Source organism: Callithrix jacchus, chromosome 20 (assembly GCF_049354715.1).
Source record: "Callithrix jacchus isolate 240 chromosome 20, calJac240_pri, whole genome shotgun sequence".
Lineage (NCBI taxonomy): Eukaryota > Metazoa > Chordata > Mammalia > Primates > Cebidae > Callithrix > Callithrix jacchus.
This window is the reverse complement of record NC_133521.1, coordinates 46,971,683-46,985,459: the sequence shown is the minus strand read 5'-3', so window position 1 is coordinate 46,985,459 and position 13,777 is coordinate 46,971,683. Positions and strand designations below refer to the sequence as shown.

At 47.6% G+C, this 13,777-nt stretch overlaps 1 protein-coding gene and 1 pseudogene across 15 annotated transcripts in view; one reads left to right on the top strand and one right to left on the bottom strand.

Annotated features, from left to right (window-relative positions):
* ANKRD11 (ankyrin repeat domain 11) overlaps window positions 1–13,777 on the top strand; it is a 232,043-nt gene that overhangs the window by 151,255 nt on the left and 67,011 nt on the right. The window lies entirely within an intron of this gene.
* Window positions 785–1,267, bottom strand: LOC118149688 (ubiquitin-like protein NEDD8 pseudogene; annotated as a pseudogene).

Below are 13,777 nucleotides of genomic sequence, written 5' to 3'. Positions count from 1 at the left end.
AATAATTTAAAAAGAAAAAATGCTGTGGTGTATTGAATACAGAGAGAAACAGACCCACAGCATTGTTTGCAAACCGTGTCTCCTCCTTAATTGCAGCAGAGCTCCAGTGTTCTCAGCTGGTCTCACCTTTCTTATTCACTTTAGAAACAAAGCTGTGGGCTTCAGGCTTTTCTCTGTGGAAACCTTGATTTCTTTTCTAATATTGCCTATAAATAGTCCACATAACTTGAGTTATGGCTTATTAATGTTTTCCTGAGTATATGTTAAAGGATTCTGAAGTCATTTATATTTAAAAACATTCTTTTTGGGTGCGTTGGTGAGTCTTTGGTCTGCTTTATAAGGTAGGAGTGTCAGTCCAGGGCTCTGTCAGCTGATGCCCACTCCCACATCGCTGCCCACGTTTGGGAATTGAGAAAGTGCCTTACTAAATGTTTTTGGGGTCTGGACTCACTGAAAATTGAGTAAAAGCTATGGATCCTCTCCCCAGGACAATGCGCATGCCTGTCCATCTTCTTTGTGATTTCTGGGGTTTCAGAACTCTCTGGGCCGTCGTGCCTCTTCTGAGCTCTTGTTTTCCCAACGGACAGCCTCCTGTTAGCACTTGAGTTTATAGTTTTTATTTAAATGAAATTTGTTAATTATATTGTCTCTCTCTCTTTTTTATTTTTTTGGCCAGGAAATATTTTGACAACCAGGGACACAGCCATAAGAGAGGGAAGCACACAGGACTGCAAACTAACACCCAGTAGGCAGCAAGGGCCCTCCGGGCCAGGAATACTGCATCCTGGGGTCCTCATAGTCTCCCACCAGTAGACATACATTATTGGGCATCCAGGGGAGGGGGCAGTGGCTCTGGTGTCCCAGAGAGGGAGAGGATATATGATGCCTCATTATGAGCACCAGGGTAAGGAGGTAAAATGGAAGGTCCATCACTGCCTAAGACCACCTCCTCCTTTCAGAGCCAACACGAGGTGGAGGACTGAACCACCTAAAATCCTGTAATCAGCTGCTGTCTTCTCATCATTCATCTGTTTGCCACTGTGGATGAGGCTCTGCTGTTGTGGGGGGATTCCCTCTTTCTCCTCCACACACTCCTTTATTTGCTCCACTTTATCTGTAGGTTCAATGTCAATCTCAGTTTCCTTTCCGGTCAGTGTCTTCACTTTAATTAGCATCTTCTTTCCAGTTTAGGACTGCGCATGGATAAATTGCTGCTCCTACCACTCGGTCGCCGCTGCCGCTCTCTAGCACTCTGCCTGCGAGTATATTGTCTCTTTTTGTAGATCGTAATCTTGTTAGAAAAAAAAGATTATGTGCAGAGTACCCTTTTCCAGCCAAGATCTCTTGATAAAAGTTTTACAACAGGACTGGGCACCTGTAAGCCCAGCGCTTTTGTAGGCGGAGGTGGGTGGACTGCCTGAAGTCAGGAGTTCAAGACAAGCCTGGCCAACATGGTGAAAACGCGTCTCTACTAAAACAAGTTATCTGGGTGTGGTGTTGGGCACCTGTAACCCTAGCCACTTGGGAGGCTGAGGCAGAAGAATCCCTTGAGCCAGGGAGATGGAAGTTGCAGTGAGCCGAGATGGCGCCACTGTGTTCAGCCTTAACGACAAAGGGAGACTTCATCCCCCCCCACCAAAAAAAAAAAAAAAAAAAAAAAAAAAAGCCTTTTTTTTTTTTTTTTTTTTAAAAACAACAGAAGACATCCGCCCTAATCAGAAGTGAAAGACGACATGTTTGTGAATGACTGTACAGTGTGACACTTCATCGGGTTTTTACAAAGCATTTTACAGTTTCTTGGAATTCCATTTCTAGTTGCAATTTTTAGATTTGTAAGGAAACAAATACTCATTTAGTGTTGTTTGCATTCGCAAAAAGTTGGAAGAAAACAAATGTCAGTCAACAGGAGGTTGGATTTTTTTCAGACAATGAAGAGCACACTGCAGTTGTCATAAGAACAGTAGAATTGCCTGTATCCACACAGATAAATCCCAGAGCACAGCATGGAGGGAAAAGGTATGGCAGGAACCATCCAGTACATTACCTGCAAAGACACCAGCAGTCCTCAGTGTAGGCTTGTATGTAGCATGAATGTCAGAGCACCGATAGGAATGATTAGCCTCAAAATCATATTTACACTGAGAAGGAACTAGAGCAGGATGGGGCTTATATAAGGGGCTTCAACCATTATGTAAGTTTTAAATTTTAAAATTCTAAGGCAAATATGGCAAAATGAACAGATGGTGGATATGTTTGTATTCTTCTTCATACTTTTCTGTGTGCTTCAAAAATTTTAAAGAAAACATTAGTTATTGTTAATTTGTCGTAAAATGATATGGTTAGAAAATATTTTCTATGTAGAAATCATAAAATATATACCCCATTCTAAATAAATTCTGAAATGGTTTGAAAAAGAGCCACCTTTATACCTGACATTTCACAGACGCCGGGTGAACTCAGGGTGGGATGGACTTCTCGGACCATGGGGCTTTCACATCCAGCCTGTGTGGTGTGTGGTGCTGCCAACTGGCTTCCCCAGCTCTCAGTGCTCTGTGCTTGATTTGCTAGTGTAAGCCTTCAGGCCGACCTGGGCCCCTCTTACTCCTCTGGTTGTACCAAGGAGGAATTCACACCTCTCTAGGTCCTTTTACTGCTTAACGCACGATTTTGACTTAATAGCAAAATTTCCTCTTCATTGTGATAATGGACTGAAAAGTGGACCTTTTGGCCGGCACCACAGGAATAAGTTTCTAGGTGGAATATGGGTTCTGTTCCTTGTGTTCTTGGGAACCAGTAGTTACAGGGATCCGGGGGGTGCACAGTTCACCCATCAGCAGTTACCCAGGACATCTTTCCCCTGGTTTAGAGGATCCTGGATGTGCACTGTTCACCCATCAGCAGTTACCCAGGATGACTCTCCCTAGTTTAGAGGATAGGGGCAGGGGGTCACTGCTCACCCATCAGCAGTTACCCAGGTCTCTCGCCGGGTTTAGAGACTCAGGTCAGGAGCATATGGACACATCATTCCTTCCTGGGTCCAGTGATGCCATGGGTTGCAACTTTGATGGGAAAGGAGGTTCCCCCGTGCTTTCATTTTGGGTTTACATCTGAGTGATTTACTTGTTACTAATTAGGCTTCTTTTGCTCCAGACCTTTCAGTTGAGAGAAGGAAATTATTGTTTTGCCTGGCTGATTCTCTAAATGCTCAAAAGAGCAGAGATTTTTTTTTTTTTTTTTTTTACCTTTTTCTGAAAAAACTCCTTTTTTTTTTTTTTTTTTTTTTTTAATGGAGTATGTGTTAACTACAGGATTTCCACTAACTGACAGGCCCTTTTCAAATCAATGTTTTAATTTTGCAGGTAGTCATTTATCAACATCCCTGTAAACAGGTGGCTGTCCTGGCTTGGTAGGGTAGGGACTAACAGAGACCCACATCCTGGAGGACACAGTGTGGCACTCACGGCCGCATGCGGACAGAGTGGATGTGCTGTGACACAGTGTGGCACTCACGGCCGCATGCGGACAGAGTGGATGTGCTGTGACACAGTGTGGCACTCACGGCCGCATGCGGACAGAGTGGATGTGCTGTGACACAGTGTGGCACTCACGGCCGCATGCGGACAGAGTGGATGTGCTGTGACACAGTGTGGCACTCACGGCCGCATGCGGACAGAGTGGATGTGCTGTGACACAGTGTGGCACTCACGGCCGCATGCGGACAGAGTGGATGTGCTGTGACACAGTGTGGCACTCACGGCCGCATGCGGACAGAGTGGATGTGCTGTGACACAGTGTGGCACTCACGGCCGCATGCGGACAGAGTGGATGTGCTGTGACACAGTGTGGCACTCACGGCCGCATGCGGACAGAGTGGATGTGCTGTGACACAGTGTGGCACTCACGGCCGCATGCGGACAGAGTGGATGTGCTGTGACACAGTGTGGCACTCACGGCCGCATGCGGACAGAGTGGATGTGCTGTGACACAGTGTGGCACTCACGGCCGCATGCGGACAGAGTGGATGTGCTGTGACACAGTGTGGCACTCACGGCCGCATGCGGACAGAGTGGATGTGCTGTGACACAGTGTGGCACTCACGGCCGCATGCGGACAGAGTGGATGTGCTGTGCCGCAGAGGTACCCACCCCCTGGCACAGTAAGGGTGGGGCTGGGGCATCACACCCACTGAAGGTGGGTGCTTGGGGCAGTGTCCTGGGAGCCTCACAGGACAGCATCCCGGGATGACCCCCATGGTTGCCCCTGGACCTCCTGAGTGACAGCGACACAGTGGCCCTCTTGTGTAGGGAGTCAGCATGATAGTGGCACCAAGTGACATGGGAGGTGGGTCACAGTGTTGCTTGTCACTCATGGGACAGTGAGCTTGGAAGCTGGACCCTCATGCTCAGCAGGTGCTTGCAGCCCAGGAGCTGTAGTCCCAACAGAGGGAGAGGAACAGGCATTGCATGGCTCAGCTGCCTCCAGCCCCGCCCGTGTGACCTGGGCAGGCTTGTTTTTCACGGAGGAAAGAGCTGCATGCTGCCTGTGTGGTTAGAATTGCTTAGACCATATTCATGTGTTGTGCAGTAGAGTTAACAGTGTGAAAACTGAGTGAACGTCTGACGACGCGTCCAGTGAGACCCAGCGCTCAGCTCTGCTTGGTCATGTGGCACTGAGGACTCCAAGTCACCTGAAGTTCTCTCCTTTCTGACGTTTCCTCTGGAGCTTTTGGCATGGGGCTTCATCCATTAATCTGTGGGTTTTGGCATTTTAATGTGCACGTTTTTTTTTTTTTTTTTTTTTTCCCCCCCTTCTCAACCATTAAGCAGGAGGATAATTTGCAGGGTTTTTTTGTTTTTGTTTTTTGAGATAGGATCTCTGTTGCCTAGGCTGGAGTACAGGTGGTGTGAGCTCAGCTCACTGCAGCCTCTGCCTACCAGTTTCAGGTGATCCTCCACCTTCAGCCTGCCAAGTAGCTGGAATTATAGGTGTGCCACATCTGGCTACTTTTTTCTTTCTGTTTTTTTTTTTTTGGAGAGACAGGGTTTTACCATGTTGCCCAGGCTAATCTCCCAACTCCTGAGCTCAAGCGATCCGCCTGCCTCAGCCTCCCAAAGTGCTGGGATGATAGGTATGAGCCACCATGCCTGGCCTGCAGTTGTTTTCTTATGGAAAGACATTTCTTTATGTTTAAAATGTGACACTTGTATTGAAACCCTTTTATCGTCTCTCATATAGTCAGAACATTAGAAACAGAGAATGGGGACTCGTTGTAGGGTGTGCTTTTAGGACAGGCTGGGTCCTAGTGCCTGTGTTCCTGGTCATGGCCACCGGGGCGGAGTGGCGCCCATAGGTGGACAAACTTCCTTACAAAGAATCACTTTAACCTCCTGTCTCATTAAAGTGCTGGGTTCCCACTAGTACAGAAGAAATGATATTGTGATTTTAACTTTAGAGGAATTGGTGAGAAATCTGGGCAGTGTCTTGCTATAGGACTCCTCCTGTACCCCTCTGCCTCCTTCTTCAGTGTTTACCTGGCCCTAGCACCATGGGCCGTCATGGATGCAGAAGCCGACAGCATACACACTCCTTCCTGGGTCTTTGAATCCAGCATGCTGTCTCTGGACACTGCTCCCCAAGGTCGGACAACGATCTTAGGGGTGCAGGCATTCGCGTGCTCTGGTGCGTGTGCCTTCTGTGGACATGCCCTACCAGGTCTGATGAGATCTTGCGGGATGCAGGCAGTCGCATGCCCTGGTGTGTGTGCTTTCTGTGGCTGATCTCCTGCACCTGCTTCCAGCCAGGCACCAGTTCTGGCTCTGTTGATGTGGCTCTTGCCTCGGCCCCTCAAGTCTTGAGTAGCCTACAAGGACAGTGGCTCTGAGCTCCACAGGTATCCTGGACAAGTGGCCAGAGGCCTGGGTTCTGTGGATTACATGGCAGAAAACTTATGACTGAAAACTGGATCAGCAGATGAACAGTTAAAGCTTTTGCAAACCACCTGCCAGGAATAGTATCTAAGGTTTCCTGTGATGTTGGCCCCCACTTCTTAATTTAGAAACGCTAATAAAAGACCCATCTGAGAGAGTCACAGGGCATCTCGAAGCATGGTGCATGGTCATGTCTGTGGCGCATGCCTCAGCACAGGCAGGGGTGTGGCCAGCCAGCTGCCAGCTTGCGGGGATCCTGCCCCACTGTTTCTCCTAGCCCTTTAGAAGCACAGGCTGTAGGGGAAACTTGCAAGTACCTTCTGGGTCAAACCATAACACAAGCTTCTGAGAACTGACACTGGCACCTCTCACAGTCAGTGATGCCTTAGTCCTTGCTCTTTGCAGGCCCCTGGGCACCCACGTGCTCTGTCCTCAGCTGAGGTGCAGACACAGACTTCTTACCTTGGCTTGTGTGTGTGACGGGCTTTGCAAACTAAAGGTTCCCAGCCAACGCGGCATCACTCGCTGTTCTGTTACAGGAGTCCTGAGGCAGCACGCGTAGGCTTTCTTTGGAGCGGTATGGCCTTCATAGGGAGAGCATCTACCCCTCGCCCACTGTGTCATAGGTGGGAACCCACTCACCTGAGGCTCAGGATGGCAGAGACCCCTGAATGCAGAGGTCTCGAGGTGCTTCCATGCTTCTCTGGGATCTGTAGGACATACGGATGCCGTGGTGTGGATTTGGTCCTGTGCTGGAAGGAACTGGAGCCTCCTCTGTGTGGCCCTATTGCAGCCCCTGCTTTGGGGTGTACTGGTCTCTTCCAGGAACGGGGGTAGTGTGAGGCTGTCACACAGGCCTGGCCCCGCATCTGAGCCTTCATGGAATGCCAGAACTATGGGGAAGGCATGCACTGAACTCACTTCTGTGCTCTTCACAGTGCCTCCACAGGCTGCACATGAGGCATTGGGGTGTGTCTTGGTTAGTTGTTTGGAGAAGTGGTCAGCAATCAGTCATAGTCTTTTCTTTATTGTTCTCTGAGGTCCAACATCCGTGCAGGAAATGGCACACATCTTAGGTGCACATGATAGAGTTCATGTCACATGTACCTGTGGGACCACCCAGTGAAGGTACAGGATTCCTTCTGGACCTTTCCTCTACCCTGATTCTAGAGTTTCTGCCTGGCCCCTAGTTGCACAAGGCCCTCATGCATGCAGAAGCCACAGCAAACACACTTGTGTTTGGCTTTTGGCATCCAGCATGCTGTCTGTGGACACCTGCATGCCCCGACGTTGTGGTTTGCCTGCACTCATTTGCTCTTCTGCTGGTGGACACTTGAGCCTTTTGCAGTTGGAGGGTGTTTTACACAATTGAGTGTGGTGTGACGTGGTAGGCGGCCTGTGCTGCCCTCACCAGGGTGTGCCTGGGATGCTCCTGGGCTGTGGCCCCTCATGGAGCATGGCTGACCCTGTGCTGGGCTCTGCTTGCTCTGGGTCAGGGTCTGGCTACTTCTCACCAGCCCCACAGCCTGCCGCATGTCGGCTCTCACAGGGGTAGTGCATTTTCCTATCACTTTGCCAGCCTGGGGTTGGAAATGGCAGGGCCCCCTTTCTGAGAGGAAGGAAAGCGGTGGAGGAAGAGAGGGCTTCTCAGAGAAGGGAAGGCTTGGAGGAGTGAGATGAGGTGGACCCAACTCAGAACCTGAGAGAAGTTTCTTTCCATTCAGTCTTGGAGTACCCTCAAATGTCACCAACTTCAGAAACTTAGCCGTATTGGCAATACACTCCCAGTCAGCAGGGACCGTGAGTCAGGTCATTGACGAGGGCCAAGCTGGGCATCCAGCATTGTCCTGAGCTCGCGGTTTGCAGCTTGGGGACGATGTTTTCTCTTTTCTTTCTGTTTTTTTTTTTTTTTTTTTTTTTTAAATTATTTTATTTTATTTATTTAAAGACAACATCTCACTCTATTGCCCCGGCTGCAGACCTGGCTAATTTGTTTTGTAGAGTCAGGGTTTCATCATGTTACCCAGGCTAGTCTTGAACTCCTGGGCTCAAGCAGTCCACCCACTTCAGCCTCCCAAACTGCTCAGGTTATAGGCGTGAGCCACTATTCCTGGCCTTATTTCTGTATTTTGTAGATTGAGAAAGTTAGATATATCTGACCGCAAATTGAGGGCTCTCAGCCAGTTAGGGCAGTGTTTGAATTGTCCCCACTACTTCCAGTTGTGAGAAAAGTAGTTTACCTCTCTGTTCATAATATACACCCCACATACTGGGAACATGCTCACAAAATAATACTCTCTCTTTCCACGATGGTGTGTTCAGTGCCCCCTGATAGTTTCTGTTCTGTATTATTTCACTGTCACAAAAAGGCTTTATTCAAAATTGCCAAAACGTGGAAGCAGCTGAGATTTCCTGCAGGGGTGAATGGATCGGTAACCCAAGGTCCATCCAGACAACAGAGTATTGTGATGCTATAAAAACAAGTGAGTTGCCAGGCCCTGAAAAGACACGGAGGGATGGTAAATGCACGCCGGTGAGTGAAAGCAGCCCAGCTACAAAGACTACACTCCGTAGGGTTCCTACTCTGTGACCTCCAGGGAAGGGCAAAACTGTGCAGACGGCACAAAGGTCAGCGATGCCAGGGGCTGCGGAGAGGGAGGGACGGAGGGATTCGTGGCAGGAGCACGGGGGGCCCTGGGGCAGTGACGCTCCTCTGCATGGTACCACAGCCGTGGGTCCACATCAGGATACGTGCGTCCAAACCATACGCTGCACAGCAGTAGCTGGACCCTGAGGTCATGTGGCCTGTGGGTGACAATGCTGTGTCAAGGGGGTCACGACTGCAACAAACGGCCACTCTCTTTGGGATACCGAGGCTGGGGGTGCAGGGGAACCCTCTGAACTTCATGCTCAGTTTTGTTGTAAACCTTAAGCTACTTTAAAAAATATATTTTTTTAAATTTTAAATGGCATTCAACATGCTAAAATGATTCCGGAATTGACCTTAGTCATGACCCAATAATTGTGATGCAGTACTGTGTCTGTGTACTAGAGTTCTCAGAGCATTGTTGAGCTTGGACACTGAGTCCAGTGATGTCAGGCCAGGCAGGCATTTGTATGTGCTCCCCGGGGGACCCTTGTTCCCTTGGGGCTTCCCTGTTACTCTGGGGGACCATGTGTCAGATCCCCCAGGTGTGCTGGATGGGAAAGCCACTGAGAACCGTGGGGCAGCACCTCTGTTCTGTTGCAGCTCTTGTTTCTAGAGTTTGTAATTACGTTCTCTACTGTGGACCCTTTCATTAAAAAACAAAGCAGCCCTAAGGAGTCATACAAAATATGAGTATAAAGGAAAGAAATGGAAGTTTCTAAGTGAATTACTTTCTTTTTCACTTGCACCTGAATAACCTCCTTAGTGGTGTGGAAAGTGAAACTATGGAGATCAGGGCAGTGAGGTGCTTTCCTCTCTAGCAGCTCCCTGCATGGGAGAGGGTATTGCAGCCCTGGCCCCAGGGGAACCCCACCTGCCTCTCAGCACCTCTCTCCTTGTGTTTGTTCTCTGCTTTTCTCTAAAGCTGTGACAGTGTGATAACGTGGATTTAGGTAGTGCTTTACTGTTTACAAGGTTCATTTTCATCTAATCCCCACAAGATCCTTTAAGAGAATGTGTTCTTGTCCTCATTTTATAGGAGAGGTTGGTGAGAATCAGTGAGCGGATGAGGTGAATGTTGTCCTGCATTTGTCTTGGGCTGCAAGTGCCATTTCTCTCTAGTGCTGCTCCTGCATCCCCATCTGCGGGTGTAGGTGGTGGCAGCCTGGGGAGACACATGGAACTCAGGCATCTGTGCCCTCTGGGACTCGGGGGCTCGGGGTTTCCTTCTGAAACACCAAAGATGCTTCAGCCATCCCAGGACTTCACAGAACTGAAGAGTGTTCACGGGTGTTTTGTATGAGTTGGGTTTTTAGTTTTTTGTTTCTTTCAATGTTTATAGACTGCTTGTGAAATGCTCCTTTTTTATGAGAATTCTTTAATACATAAGGGAGTCATTTTTTGACACATTCTGCAGTTTTCTGGCGTTTTGTCTTTTGAGTTTTAAAAATTTTATTACCATTTTTTATAGAGATGGGGTCTTGCTTATTGCCCAGTCTGGTCTCAAACTCCTGGGCTAAAGTGATCCTCCCACCTCAGCCTCCTGGTTCTGGGATTACAGGCATGAGCCACTGCAACCTACTGAGTCTTAAAATTTTTATTCAAAGTGTTATATGCCCTTCTTAACAGAAAGTGTGGTGAATACAGTGATGATGACAGTTGCCAGCCTGTGGGTTCCACTTGCCGGAGCCATCCCATCCCATCACCCGGAACCAAACCCAAGACTGCAGCATTGCATCTGCAGAAAACAATCAAAACCATCACCATATATTAGACTAAATAAAAATTAAAAGAGCTCACAGGCTAGGTGTGGTGGCTCACGCCGGTAGCACCAGTATTTTGGGAGACTGAGGCAGGAGAATCCCTTGAGCCCAGGAGTTTGTTATGCTCCAGCCTGGGCGATAGAGGAGATTCTGTGTCTCACTATGTATCTCTAAGTATCTCTATCTCGGTGGTGAATCCTCATGTGTCCGAACTTCCTCATTGTTACCACACACCCTGTGCTATCACAGGGCTCTTTCCTAAGTGGACCATTTTAAACAGTTCTGAGTTTGAACCGGTTTCCATACAAGGTCTATACACTAAGATTCTTCTGTGTGTTTAATCCATGTCTTTTAAGTTTTTAATCCATAAACTCTCCCTATGTTCTTTTCTCTTGGATTGATTTTCCCCATTTGTCAGAGATCTGGGTCTTTTGTCCTGTAGAGTTGTTCTGTCTGTTGGATATATGATGTGAACTGTGTATCTACTTTTAAATTTTCTATTAGCCTCATTGTAGAGTAAAAAGAAACACACGAAGTTAATAGTAAGAATGCATTTTATCAGGCCGGGTATGGTGGTTTATGCCTGTAATCCTAGCGCTTAGGGACACCAAGGCAGGCGGGTCACCTGAGGTCAGGTGTTTGAGATTAGCCTGTGCAACGTGGTGAAACCCCATCTCAAGTAAATTTTAAAAAATTAGCCAGGCTTGATGGCATATGCCTGTAATCCCAGCTATTCAGGAGACTGAGGCAAGTGAATTGCTTGAACCTGGGAGGCAGAGGTTGCAGTGAGCCTAGATAGTGCCACTGCACTCCAGCCTTGGGGGCACAGTGAGACTCCATCTCAGAAAAAAAAAAAAAGTATTTCATCAAACCTAGCATATGCCAAAATACTGTCATTTTCACATGTAATCAATATGGAAGGTATTCGTGGAATGCTTTTGGTATTAAGTCGTTGAAATCAGAATGTATTAAATGCTTCAGCTCCTCTCAGCTTGGACTGACCAAGCGTCCAGTGCCTAGTGGCTCCACGTAGCTCACACCTGTGATCACTGCCTGCCTAGCTCTGAGAGTCTCCTGCAGTCTGGATGGGACATTCCGTGGTGGTATCACGCATCTCTCTCATCCCTGAGCGACCTGTGCATTGGCATTTGGATCCAAAGGCATGGTGAGATTCAGGTTCACTTGTATTGGTGTTTTTCTTGTTCTTTTCTTGCCAAGACTGCTTCATAGGGTTCATCATTTTGCAGTAGGGCGCACACAGCATCTGGCTGTGGCCCTTTTTGTCAGGGAACCTGCATGGATGCGGATTGCTTGGCTCCACTGATAATTAGGCTTGCTTGTGGTGATGCTGTGACTCTGCCATTCTCTTGTTGCTGGAATATTTGTGTAGAGATCATTTCCTCCCATCCTCTGTCAGGTTGAGGTACAGCTTATGTGTAAGAATAATAAATGTTTGATTGTCCTTAACAATTTTCAAAACGGTGACAGTTTTTTTTTCTTTCAGGCAGGATCGTGTTCTGCTGCCCAGGCTGGAGTGCAGTGGCACACTCCATCTCTACCTCCCAGGCTCAAGCGATTCTCCTGCCTTAGCCTCCTGAGTAGCTGGGACTACAGGAGCACACTACCACGCCCGGCTAGTTTTCGTATTTTTGGTAGAGACTGGGGTTTCACCATGTTGGCCAGGCTGGTCTCAAACTCCTGACCTTAAGTGATCCACACAACTCAGCCTCCCAGAGTGCTGGGATTACCGATGCGAGCCACCATACATGGCCATCGTTGCAAACTGTATACTGAACAATCTCAGAATAATTCTGACATAACCACCAACAATATTATTATTGAAAATAGGAAGATTTGGCCAGGTGCAGTGGCTCATACCTGTAATCCAAACACTTTGGGAGGCCAACGTGGGCAGATCATGGGGTCAGGAGTTGAAGACCAGCCTGGCCAACAGGGTGAAATCCTGTCTCTACTAAAATGCAAAAATTAGCTGGGCATGGTGATGTGCGTGGCTGTAATCCAGCTACTTAGGAGGCTGAGGCAGGAGAATCACTTGAACCCAGGAGGTGCAGGTTGCAGTGAGCCGAAATCACGCCCTTGTACTCCAGCCTGAACAACAGATTGAGACTCAGTCTCCAAAAAATAAAAATTAAAAAAAAAAAAAAAAGAAGGTTTTTTGCTTATGATATTTTTAAAAATTTTAATTTTTGTCCTCAGGGCATTTAGCACTAACTAGAACTGTACAGTGAGATTACTACGGTTTTCATCAAAAGCCACATGTTTAACAGTTTAAAGAATGTCCGCAGAATCTTTGGTCTGCTGCCTTCCTTCAGAAGGTAGAGCATCATTCTCTGCTGAGTGTGGGCTGCACATTGTAACTCACTGGGGAGGAACTGGATGAGGTGGAAGTGAAGCCATGGGACTTCTGATAGAAGAGGTGCCCTGACTTCCTCCTTGCCACCCAGCAGTCACTGTCCTGAGGAAGCCAGCTGCCATGTCATGAGGACCCTCACACAGCCACGTGGACGTTTCCACACATCTGCAGCCTGTCTGTGCACCAAGGAATTCAGGCTTTCTGCCAGAACCAGCAACAGCTCCCCCACCCCGCCCCGCCCCCAACCATGCGAGCGGCCCCTGGGGAGCCCACCACACTGGCCCCACTAGCACCTGACTCACATCCTGAGCCAGGTCCTCTGTGCCCTCCCACCCAGAAGCTGCATGGTGTCAGGAATGCTTTTATGGTGTGGTGTTGGCTCCTGGTCACTGTTGACAGATGCTCTCTCTCCTGCCCCTGGCCCGACACACAGCTAAGTGTATTGCTTCCTCTTCCCTTTTGGAGGTTTAGAGATTGCTTTTTGTATTTTTATACTGAATGTTTTAAATCCTGTAAATGTTAATATTTAATGTCAGATATATTTAAATCATTTTAAACATTATTAAAATGTTTATATTTAATGTGAATATTTAAGTTTTTACATTTTATTTTTGAGACAAGGTCTCACTCTGTCGCCCAGGCTAGAGTGCAGTGGTGCGATCTCTGCTCAGAACTCCCGACCTCAAGTGATCCCCACTCCTCGCCCTCCTGAAGTGCTGGGATTCACCATGCTCAGTGTCATTTTATATTTAATGGTTTAAATGATGTAAAATGCATGATTCCAAAGCCAAATACACAAAACAAGGTTTATGAAAGGAAGTTTACCTTCTACCTCATTTTTTTTTTTACTGTATTTCTTATCCCTTTCTGTGAGAGTTAATTTTTTTTTGTTACTAGTAAATTTTTTAACAGCTTTATTGGATTATGAATGACATAATTCACCCATTTTAAATGTGCAGTTCATTGGGTTTCAGGAAATGCATACAGTTGGGAAAACACCATCACGTAGACGTATAGAATATTTTCATCACCCGCGGAAGTTTCCATGTACCCGTTGTTTGTGTTT